At 46.0% G+C, this 7,075-nt stretch overlaps 1 protein-coding gene and 1 long non-coding RNA gene across 4 annotated transcripts in view; both read right to left on the bottom strand.

Moving 5' to 3' along the window:
- MATR3 (matrin 3) overlaps positions 1-347 on the bottom strand; it is a 50,410-nt gene extending 50,063 nt beyond the window's left edge. The window contains exon 1 of one of the 3 annotated variants that reach the window (XM_014520917.2): positions 117-347. The gene's annotated coding sequence lies outside the window, so the exon portion shown is untranslated. The remainder of the gene's footprint in view (positions 1-116) is intronic. The other 2 variants (XM_006015722.3, XM_025206001.1) reach the window with 2 other exon arrangements.
- A 3,618-nt stretch (positions 348-3,965) lies between these two features.
- LOC102369694 overlaps positions 3,966-7,075 on the bottom strand; it is a 10,956-nt gene continuing 7,846 nt past the window's right edge. Inside the window, exon 3 of the long non-coding RNA XR_322900.3 lies at positions 3,966-4,236. This is a non-coding gene — a long non-coding RNA (uncharacterized LOC102369694). The remainder of the gene's footprint in view (positions 4,237-7,075) is intronic.

Consider the following 7,075-nt stretch of genomic DNA (forward strand, 5'->3'; position numbering starts at 1 on the left):
GGCCCCCCCCGCCCCCCGCGGGGGGGAGCGGGGGGAGGGAAAGCCGCCGCGTCCGGCTTGAACATGGCGACGGGACGGGACGAGACGGGTGGGCCCGGCCACGGCCCCGCTCCTACCTCAGGCCGCGCGGGGGTCGCTGTCGCACCAACGGCTCCACACGTCGTGGGGCCTGCGCGAGCCTCGCACGCGACAGCGCCGCACCGAGAGCTCGCGAGAGCACGACCACCCGCACACGCGCCCGGCCGCGCCGACTGCTCCCAGCCCGCTTCTCCCTCCCACCGTGTCGCCGCCTGCGCGCGTTCTCGCGAGACCACCGGCCTGCTCCCGCAACCTTTCCCCAGCTCACTAAAATCTCGCGAGAACTGCTGTTTTCCCGCGCGTGCGGCCGCCTCCGTCTAGCTCATATAGACGCTCGGATTTCCACGCTAGCGCTTGCTAATCTCGCGATAGCTCTCCGAAGGCTCCGTAAAGACCCTAGTGGGCAGGTGCCGCTCAATGAGGCGTGGCCAGAAGTCAGATTTGCATGTCCCCACCCCGGAGGTGGCAGGCAGGGGAGCGCGGGGAAAGCGGGTTCGCCCCCTCTGTCGGCCCTCGTGGTGACTGCCCACACCGGTGAGGGCAGCTCTAGCGCAGCTTCGGTTGTTATCTGCCAGCCTCTCCATCCATGACCTCCCAGAGCTCTGTACTGTTCACCTAGCACCGAATCAGATGGTTTGGGGCTGGGGTTACAAGTGAAAATGCTTTTCGGATTGCCCCAAACCACGTGTCTCTGCCCCCAGGGGACTTTCCCGAAGAAGCCTGGGCAGGGCACTGCCTGACCTAAAGCTGGGTTTTTGATTGCCAGCCTGGCAACTGGAAAAGGGGAGCAAGGGTACATGCTAAGCAAAACTTTAACTATTAACCCTTACCCACCTCTCAAAATTAATCACAGTCATAATAGTCAGTGGCAAACCAAGCTGGGGATCTCAGTCACCTTGCTCAGTCACATGGGAAGGGTGCATCAGCCAGGTGCACCCACCCGCACCAGCTTAGTAGTCAATTCTGGGCAGGCAGGCCCACCGCGGAGGCTGCCATTCCAGTACCCACCTCAGACCTTTGTACCCTCTGCGTCCTGATGAGGTGGTGCAGATAAGGAATATACAAAGTTTCCACTATGAAACAACCTGCAGGACATAATCAGGGGTACGCATGTAACACCCACACTGGGTTGCATACTGTGTGTTTTGATACGAGCAAGACGGCCCCTGTTGTCCTGACCACATGCTCAGCACGTGACAAGCTGGGGCCTGTTTCTGGGGGAAATGCATAAAACACGCTGGCTTCATTGGCCACAGGATGCTTCAGGCAGATTGGTTGGGAGAAAGACTGAAATGTGTCCCTCTGGGATTAGACAAGGTTTGGGTGATGTCATACCAGGTACATAAGAACAACTCACTAAGGTTTGGGAGCTATTACTCATCTGCCTGCTGAGAGCTGCCCAGCTGAACTGGGAGCCAGAAAACCTGCTCCTCATGAAGGGGGTCTACTCCTGTCTTCACTGGAAAGGCAAGCAAACACTATTTGAAGGGAAAGCTTCTGGTAGAGGAACGAAAGTCTGTTTTGGAGTTTGAGATTCCTATTTCTTCCCTCTTGTCTTTTCTTTTACATTTTTTAAAATGGGTTAATGCCATGGGGCTATTAATCCCTTAAGCAAACTGCCCAGAATGGGTCATATCAGTTAAGCCCCCCTCTCCAGCCCATTGCTGAAGGGCAGGTATAAGGGTGCAAGCCCCTGGAACTGCCTTTTGGGTGAGCCCCCAGTTCCAGACTGCCTGGGCATGGGTGAAGCCTCCCTAGGAGGATGCAATCTATGAACTATGCTTTGTAGTTTGTAGTGTTTTAAATTGTATTTAGTGTTTTTCTTTGGCTCTTTTGGTCTTTGTTTTCTGTAATAAACTTATCTTCTGTGTTTACACTGCTTGCGAGGACGGGGTTTTGTTAATGCGGAACATCCTAGTAATTTATTGTTTCCCAGGTGGTCTGGGTAGGGGCTCAAGCCGAGGTAAAATATAGTTAGACCCCAAAATTAAACCCGGCCCTTGGTGCTGCCAATTGGTGCCCAGCAGAAGGGTTACATATATATAGAATATGAATTTTTGAATACTTATCCCTGTGAGCATGGAACCTACTTGAATGACTGGGGGCGTCATTGCATTATTTGACTTCTTGGTTCAGGTTTACACCATGTTAAAAATTACACTGTGGTTTTTCTCCTTTGGTTTTCCTTATTAAACATGCAGCAGTCTTTTCAGACAGAAATATAGGCCAATATAAGGATTTTTAGATAAGCACCTGTCATGTCTTTTCACTATGTATGTGTAAAGTTATTTGTTTGGAATTATTTTTCTCTACTTTGTTCCTGATGTTTTAATATATTTGAGGTGGAGAGGAGTTCTTTGGGTGATCCAAAAAGGATTTTGCCTCATAATCCCAGCCCACTCAGCTCCTCATTCACAGGAATGTATGTATCACGCAAGTCTGGGGGTCTGTAAATTGGCAGGCTGACACAAAAACTGAGCTTTGGGTCAGGCAATGGCCAAACTTCTTCAGGACAGTCCCCTGGTGGCAGAGACATGTGGTTTGGGGTGATCCAAAAAGGATTTTCACTTGTAACCCCAGCCCCAATTTATCTCATTCAGTGCTAGGTGAATAGTACGCAGCTCGGGGAGGTGAACATTGGTTGAGAGGCTGGCACACTAAAGCTGGGCTTTGGGTTGGGCAGGGACCTCCCAGAATTCTTCAGGAGTCTCCAGGTGGCAGTGATGTGTGTTCTGGTGTGACCCAAAAAGGATTTTACCTGATAATCCCACCCAAAATTCAGATCCATATTCAGGGCTAGGTACCGAGCACATAGGCCTGTGGCCTGTCAGTTGTCAGGCTGGCACTCACAAACTGAGTGTCAAATCAGGAGAGTCCCCCGATGCCAGAACATGTAGTCTGGGGTGACCCAAAAAAGTTTTCCACCTGTAATTCCAGCCCAAACCCAACCTGTTATTCAGGTCCGGGGGCCTGGGACTTGGCAGCATGGCACTCACAAACTAAGCTTCAAATTGGTCAGGACTCTTCCCAGGCTTCTTCAGGAAAATCTCCCAATGGCAGGGACTTGTGTTTTGGGGTGAGCCGAAGCTTTCCACCCACAATCTCAACCCAAACCCAGTTCTTTATTCAATGTTCTATACAGCGCGCACAGGCCAGGGGCCTGTGCGTTGGCAGCCTGGCACTCACAAACTGAGGTTCAGATCAGGCTGGACTCTGCTCAGGCTTCTTAGGAGGAGTCCCCCAATGCCAAAGATGTGAGGTGACCCAAAAAGGATTTCCACCCCTAATCCTAGCTCCTTATTCAGGTCTGGAGGCCTGTGAGTTGGCAGCTTGGTAATCACAGACTGAACTTTGGGTAGTGTAGGATTCTGCCCAGGCTTCTTTGGGGGAGTCCTCTGATGTCAGACACGTATGTTTTGGGGTGACCTGAAAACAATTCCATCCATATTCCCAGCCAAACCTAGCTCCTTTTTCAGGCTTGGGGGACTCTAAGTTGGCAGCCTGGCATGCAGAGACTGAGCCTCTGGTCAGGCACGACTCTGATGAGACTTTGAGAGATTTTCTTGGTGGCAGATTCTTGTGCTTTGGTGTGATCTGAAAAGGATTTTAACCCATAATCCCAGCCCAAATGCAGTTCCTTATTCAGGAGGAAGAACTATCATGCAGACTGGCACACAAAAACCAAGTTTTGGGTTAGGGAGTGGTCTGCTCAGACTTATTCAGAAGTGTCCTCCAGTGGTGTAGACATGTTTTAAGTGTGACCCGAAAGGGATTTTGTGCCATAATGCCAGCCTAATCTCAGGTCTTTTTTTCAGGGCTGTGTATTTGATACACAATATTATTTTAGATTTTTATTAGTAAATACACATTTGTAATGAAAACCTAACTCTTTAGCCTGTGGAATTTATTAGTTATTAACAGCCTTTAATTGTGTAAGGACTAGCTTTGAAAAAGGAATAAGGAACTGGGAACAAGGAACCAACTTCTGCCTCATTAGGCACATTTTGTCCAGCTTCATCATCTGACTGAACAACTGATTCTTCCAGAGTTTAGGGGGCAATTATAGGGGGAAAGGGAACTTGAACCCAATCTTCAGTAGAGCAGAGACCAGCAGCTTCCTCATTTGAGTCTGGAGCACACAGCAAGATGGTTTGGCTGCTGTGAAGGAAGGAGAGGATTAGTGCAAAATCTGTGCAGAGAGCAACTGTGGGAATGTAGTGCTGACCTTAGAAATTCTAAAGTTTCAGCACTCCTATAAATCTGACCTTGGAAAACATTCACCCAAGTTAGTTAAATGCTGTAGGTGGCACTGTGCCCTAGCATAGGAAGCGTAAAACAAAACTCTTTTAGGTGAGACATCCTACAAATTGACTACAGTTGTGCAATAAAAGTTATATTTAGATGGTAAGCTCCTTGCAAAACATCAACACCTAACTTTGGGTTTCAGAAAAATATTGAAGTGATAAATTCCTTGACTTTTTTCCAAGCACAAGAAGAAAGGGGCAGTAAATCAATTCTCCTGGTTTTATTCCATTTTTTTTCATGTTGGACTACACCCACTATCTCCCAATTTATTGTGTAATCCTTAAAACATAGAGGGATATATGACTATGAGCTTTATTAATCTTATCACAGAGCAATCCATATGATAATGGCTCTTCTTCTTCCATCCTACTCGAATTAAAAAGAATTATTTTAAAACCTCAATAGTTTTTCCAAGGGAGTCTTCCTTCTCCCAATTGTTTCAAAGCCATGGGACATGAAGGAAATTTATCCAGGACATTCTCACTATATCCATATCCAACTGTAGCAAGGACAATACCTGATGGATGTATGCATGGTACCCTCCTTACCTCAGCCCCCATGGTACCAGGAGGTTGAGAACTGCTAGGAAAGGTACCCTATCTGAGGCCATTGGTAGGGCCTAGGACTGGGAAAAGCTTTCCTCCTCTCTCAAAGTCTAGAAAATCCAGGATGAACTCTTCATTCCCATCATAAACTGGACTCCCAGGGTTCTAACCTTTTCCCCATCCAAAAGACCCTCTTAATCAAGGTTCCTGGTTGCCTATGTACCATGAAAAAATGCCTGCTGATGGTCCCATATATAGCTCCAACAGACATTTAAAAGATGCATCACAGAATCATTTTTAAAAAATCTACACTTACAGGTACATTAAATGTCTATGTACTATATTGCTTTTTCACGCAACTTTATTTTTGAGAGCTGAGCAACTTTTATTATTTCCACATGGCGTAGAACACTGTTATTCTTAGGCTTGGCAGAACTGGATTTTTTAAAATAATTTCAATGAAGAATATTGATGTTTATTTTGATTTTTACCTATTTAAATATTCAGGTTTGTGTGAAATTAGGAGTGTCGGGAGCAGACAATTTATTAATGACAGTATACTGTTAAAAGCTTTATAAAAACCACATCTCAAAATATAAGTAAATATCCACAAATCAATAAGTCACACCTGCTTTAAATTGTTCTGTTCATTTGGTAGTGCACTAGTAAACAAAAAGTGAAAAATTAAAAAATAATTAAAAAAAACAAAACCTTGGGTCTTCTGTTACAGTTACTGGAATGCATGATTTTCTAGATTCAGCAGATTAACCCTGATTTTGAAAGCTCTCCACATTTGAGTTTATGTCTTTATTGTACTACAAAAGGTTCAGCTGTCCAAGTCAGTCTTCAGAGAGGCACATGTGACTTTTGTCTTGAATTTTTCTGAACAAACTGAATGATCTTTCCACAGACATTGAAGTTACTGGCACTATGAGTGCACATAATGCCACACTGAATATAACACACAGAGAGTGGATCTCACTTTTCCAGTAGTCAAGCGTTATTATGTTGCTAACACAGGGCAGTTCACGTACCACGTACAAGCCAAGGTCGTGCTTGAACTCTTTTGCCTTGCAAAGGAAATACGCAGAATATTTTTATAGCTGCTGTAATTGTGTGACCTCTGAGCCTTGATAAATGGGTCAAACACTTTGCAGTTGGCAAAGATAGATTCTGATCCATAAAGTCCTTCTGGTACGTTGAAGGATATGGTTGCCTTCAGTTTGCTTCAAAATTCTAAAGCAAAAGCAGCAAACAAGCACCAAACCTTGCCAACCTCATCACCAGAAGCAAACTTCCTACGGCCCAAAACACACTGAATGGATCCAGACCATGCCATGACAAGAAATGTAAAACCTGCCAGCATATCTGCACCACCCCCACAATTACTACACCCAACATCAGAACCATCAAGATTCCTGGATCTTACACCTGCACCTCCAGAAATGTAATATATCCAGTGCACTAAATGCCCTGATGGAAAATATTTAGGAGAAACCAAACAACAACTGCATACAGGAATGAATGCACACCGAAAAGCTATAAAAGACAAGAATACCCAATTACCCACATTTCTCACAAGACAACCACTCTCTCTTCAATCTCTCAGTTCTAATCCTCAAAGGGAATTTACAAAATACCTTTCACAGATGAGTCTACGAACTTCACTTCATCAACCTACTGGATACAAAAAAATCACGGACTAAATATAGACATTGGTTTTATGACACACTATAACCTGCCTAATGTCTGATACCCCAGGTAACCTCTCTACTATTTACCAGCTACATCCTAACACCAGGTCTGCATTCCCTCCCTCCCTCCCTTCCCCAACCCATCTCTCACCCACTGCCAGTCAGTGAAAATACAAACTGAGGCAGTCATTCTCACATACTGGCCTCTGGCTTCCATTCTGTTCCATCCAGGAAGAGCACAAAACAACTGTAGATGCTTCTGTCACAACCCAAGGGTGTGATTTGGTGTGCGCGCGCTTCGGCACTGCTAAATTATTTCCCGCCACGCGGAGCTTTCTTTGCAAGGTGCATTTCTCAGTTGTAAAGAAAAAAACCCCAGTGCAAAGGAGTTCCCGCCACCCGCATGCAAATTTGTGTCCCACTATTGGCCAGTTCTAAATTATTCCCACGTGG

The sequence above is a fragment of the Alligator sinensis genome, unplaced genomic scaffold (assembly GCF_000455745.1).
Source record: "Alligator sinensis unplaced genomic scaffold, ASM45574v1 scaffold156_1, whole genome shotgun sequence".
NCBI lineage: Eukaryota > Metazoa > Chordata > Crocodylia > Alligatoridae > Alligator > Alligator sinensis.